Raw genomic sequence first — 5,000 nt, forward strand, 5'->3', positions numbered from 1 at the left:
GCCTGGGCGGGGCTGGGTGTAGGCAGCTTGTAGTCGCAGTCTATCTACAAATGGACAACAGCCTATGGGTGAAAGATGGGTGGGACGCACATTCAGGGGTGATAACATGCAAATATTTGCATATATTCATTCAAGGAGAAACATTCGAATTCAATGCAGCATCTGGTGGATAAAATTTCTTAATTTCATTCACCAAGAGGAAATCTAAAACAAACACAACTTTATTTGTTATATGCCTTACCGATCTGCCGCTAGTTACTCTCGTCATATTCTCATATATTCATCACTTTTCTCTATTTTTACATACATACACACGAACAGTACATACATACACACACACACACACATACATACACACAATCTATCTATTCATATAAAGTTTAATGAATAAATAGACATACACACACAGTGTGTGTGCGTATGTTTGTGTGTGTGTGTGTGTGTTTGTGTGTGTGTGCAAGTCTATGTGTATGTGTATGTGTATCTGTATGTGTATATGTATATGTATATGTATATGTATATGTACATGTATATGTATATGTATATGTACATGTACATGTATATGTATATTTATATGTATATGTATGTATATGTATATGTGTGTGTGTATGTACGTATAAGCATGTGTGTGTGTAAATGCATGCATGCATGTATGTATGTATGTATGTATGTATGTATGTATGTATGTATGTATGTATGAATGCATGTATGTATACATGTATGTATGTATGTATGTATGTATGTATGCATGTATTTAGGTATACATACCATTCGGATTTCATAATGAAACAACTAGTGATGTTTTAATCAGGATGAGAAGAATCTATCGCATCTGAAGCGGCGAACAGTAACCTCGTTCAGCCTCCTTCGCTGCGACTGAAACCCCTCCGCTTTGGCCGCCCCCCCCCCCCTCCCCCTAGCTAATTCCCCAACCCCTTCCTACGCATCTACAGTGTGCCGCTGCTCTCGGTGTCGTAATTAATATTTGCAGCTGAGTAACTTCGTGAGCCGGAACTCCCTCGCCGAGATTTAATTAAGAAGTCGCGCTGAATTGTGTGTGATCTCGTTATAAGTTCATAAATGATACAGGCGCATTGCACTATTGGATATTCCACGTGGCTTCCAAAGCGGTGTCAGATGTGAAGAGGGGAACACTTTTACTAATTAATCTCGTGCCCTCCGCTCCCTTGTCTCTGCCCAGAATCCTACATTATTTTACAGCACCTTTCGTACCAGTAGTAAATGGTAGAGAGGGGGTTCCGCAAGGGGGGTGGAAGGGGGCTGCCACACATGATTAGCTTTTCACAATAGCGTCTTTGGAGACGGGGAGAGCTTAGGATGGTTTTGCCCCGAACCCAGATAAAAGATACCCACAGTGTTAAGCGGATGAAAGGATTATGGGACGTGGGTTCACCACTGACCCGTTCTGGATCTTAGGCCTATCAGCTGGACTAGGTTTACTCTTTGGACAATTTGTTATTATTTGTCAGCAGGCGGCGTAAAACGCTAAATAATGGCTTTATTTCTTTGACATGAACCTTTATCGCGCCTAAATTTTTGACTAATGACTGTGGCGAGGAGAGGCTCGAACGTCTTACCGGAGTCCTTCCTCTTATTCTATTCCTTTTTAGGCCTATTCCTCGACCTGGTCGGTCCAGCACCATTAAACACACTCTCTCCTTGGATTCTAATTGATGGGAATTTCTTATGTCGCACCTGAGCTTCTCCCCTTTGTCATATCCTACCAGAAGAAAGAGAGAAAAAGAGAAAGGACACGCCTTTCTTCCGCTTTTCCAGATATGGCTATCTGATGTTTTTTTCTTCTTTTTAGTTTACAAACTTCGTCATTTCACGGATAACCAGTTATAATTCTATTAGCCTGTCTCTTAACATGCGCTAACTATGCCAAGCTTCTTGCGATATTCCGTCAAGTTACAAAGCAATTTATATGAATTAGAACTTAAAATCAAGGAGACACTAAGAGAAATCCTGACACCTATTCTGAAATAGGATTTCCATAACTCAGGCATCGCAAATCAATCTCGTACGTACTACAGCGTATCTCCAGTCTTAATGACCGCCACATAACTTCCCTTGTAGTCTATCGCTCACGTCTGGATCAGCCAAGTAGAGCCATCAATCACCCCGTACACCGCAACCTGCCCTACGACATGCCACAACTACAACCATTGGGAAGCACCTGAGCGTGGTGGAGAAATCCTCAAGGGATTCACAGCATTGTGTTTATGCAGGTCCAATAACCGACGATCTGTCAGGGGGAAACGGCCGCTGCCCAAGAGGACGCAACCTGAAGTCTAAATGAAAGGATGGAGGAATGGATAGTGAACCGCATTCGGACGGGAGAGGAACCGAGTGAAAAGCTGTGCAAACAAATAGAAATATGTATAATTGTTTGACATACACAAGCTTATATTCACATACACATATATTTATAGATAGACAGATAGATACAGATATAAATATATATATATATATATATATATATATATATATATATATATATATATATAGAGAGAGAGAGAGAGAGAGAGAGAGAGAGAGAGAGAGAGAGAGAGAGAGTACACACACGCACATACACACAAGCCGGCAGACGGGTAGATAGACAGATCGATAAACTTGTTTGGAAAAAATAAAGAGAGGAATCAAAGTAAAGAAAGGCTGGACTATCTGGCTAGACACGAAACTCGAATAATGAGTCAAATAAAAATGGCCGGGAAGGAATGAGTATGGAGAGGTAAGAGAAATGAGTGCACGGCGGAGAATCTGGGATAATGATAGCTAACCGGAAAAGAGTGATTCTGAAATGATAAGAACAATGAAGATTCAGTATCCATACGTAAGGGCAATGAATGGAATGTAGGCGACCAGGAAAGAACAGGACATGGTGAGTAGCTGGCTATGGTAGGTACGAGTATAACTCTTCAACAAACATAAGGGTATAAGCCACAACCAGCGAGCAGACAAGCTTACATGATGGATCCGCTGCAGCCTGTGCGTAGGCCGGCGCGTAGGAGAAGGAGTGTGTAGGAGGGGTGGGAGGGGAGGAGAAGGGGGCTGTTCTCTGACCAGGACATGTATCAGGTAGGATAGGTATGGTACCATGGTTAGGAAGGATACCACTGGGCCTGTACCAATAACTGGCTCCATGGGGGGAAGGGAGGAGTAAGACAGAGAGACAGGGGAGGAACCGCCGAGAGGCCGCACCTGCACGCTAATGATCGCTGATGAAGAGCAGATAAATGGACAGGTAAAGCAGGCAGGCTGTGAGCCATTTAGTGTAATTCATAACACTGAAGAGAAATAATAAGCATCAAATACTGCATTAACTAATGGCAGAAATGACAAACAACTGGCACATGAGAAGCGACGGAAGAGATGATCACTAGAAATAAGATCCGCAGAATAAACTTAATGAACTGCATTGTGGCAGTAAGCGCGGGCGTGAATAGGCGTGGCCAATATGCAGCAAGTGCTGAGCTTAGACGCTCTGCCCGCAGAGAAAGGATTATCAAGTGCTGGTAAAGCTAATCCTAATGGCCCATTGGTCTACTAGCACGGTGAAGCGCAGAGGCCGAGAGAGGCGGGGAAAGGGACTCAGGACGCCCTCGCATGTGAACACACTACGCGGGCGTAAATCTCGACTAACCTTGGGCTAATCCTATAATGCTGTAATAATTCTCTCGTCTGTAGTGCCTGGCTTTGTGCCGACTAACTTCACTAAGTATGATTTACCAAAGAAAGAATCAAATACAGATACGGCCTGATTTATGTACATGACATTTAAACTTCACCAACATCTAAATGGATGTGTTGTATTTACCGAACAGAACAGACACTCCATCTGAGTTCTCAAAGAGAAAGCACAAGCTGGAGTCCACATACATCAACCACTTCCGTACATCCCCCGAGCAATGGAATCAAACAGGGTATGTATATCCTCCTTTTGGAAATATGTCTCATATTACACTGTAACGTAATTTGATCTGATAATGGTCGAACTTCCATGCTAATCAGCGTGTCAGTAAATATTCCTCTCCTCTTTTAAACCCATACAGATGCATCTTCCTTCTCGCAATAATTGCTACCTTCAACACTACAACCTCGTGTTATATATCCTTCGCCTAGATGCCACTGTGGATTACAGACCTAATTATTGAACATCACTTTATCTCTAATAACTATAATCAGCTCCATTATTCATCTCCTAACTAGTCATTACACCAGGTAATTAGACCTTCACGTGTGTTTTGGCCTCCGGTAGTGGGGCCGGGATTAAACAACACGGAACTCCTAATTACACGACCATACAGATAAATCAATAAGGCCGAGAATCGTTAATCAAGGACATGGAACTCGTTCTTATTGCAGAACAGGACTGCAAATCAATGGCAGTTAATGCTTGATCTTATAGTGATGCTGTCATCGACTCTGGCGCTCCTCTTGCTTTGCCTTCTTTGTCACTTCCTGCTTCACTCGCCCCGGAAGGAGGGCCTGGGTTCGAAGGCGTGCGTGTTGGTTTGTCCGTTTGGCAGCAGGATTGCACTGAAAGTGCCTGACGAAGTGTGATATCCTTTGGGTGGGCTGCCGATGAACCAAGGTTTAACTGATTGGATTTTAGTAATGGCCCGGATCCACACACGGACCTGGGATGAAACTAAAGGATTCTTCAACTTCATCACAAAATGGGTCTGCTATATATATATATATATATATATATATATATATATATATATATATATATATATATATATATGTGTGTGTGTGTGTGTGTGTGTGTGTGTGTGTGTGTGTGTGTGTGTGTGTGTGTGTGTGTGTTTGTGTGTGTATGTATATACAAATACACACACACACACACACACACACACACACACATACTTGTCATGATACATCTTCGTTAACGAAATAATAATTTGCGCTGTTCTCCTGTATTGCATTGGAATTACTGCTCAAGTGAAACTAAACTGATCATGGAGACCCAA

At 42.4% G+C, this 5,000-nt stretch overlaps 1 protein-coding gene across 7 annotated transcripts in view; it reads right to left on the reverse strand.

Annotated features, from left to right (window-relative positions):
• LOC122251403 (protein slit) overlaps nt 1-5,000 on the reverse strand; it is a 340,149-nt gene that overhangs the window by 82,056 nt on the left and 253,093 nt on the right. The gene's annotated exons all lie outside the window — the stretch shown is intronic.

The sequence above is a fragment of the Penaeus japonicus genome, unplaced genomic scaffold, assembly GCF_977035675.1.
Source record: "Penaeus japonicus unplaced genomic scaffold, GWHDUDI00000001_assembly GWHDUDI00000002, whole genome shotgun sequence".
Classification (NCBI taxonomy): Eukaryota; Metazoa; Arthropoda; class Malacostraca; order Decapoda; family Penaeidae; genus Penaeus; species Penaeus japonicus.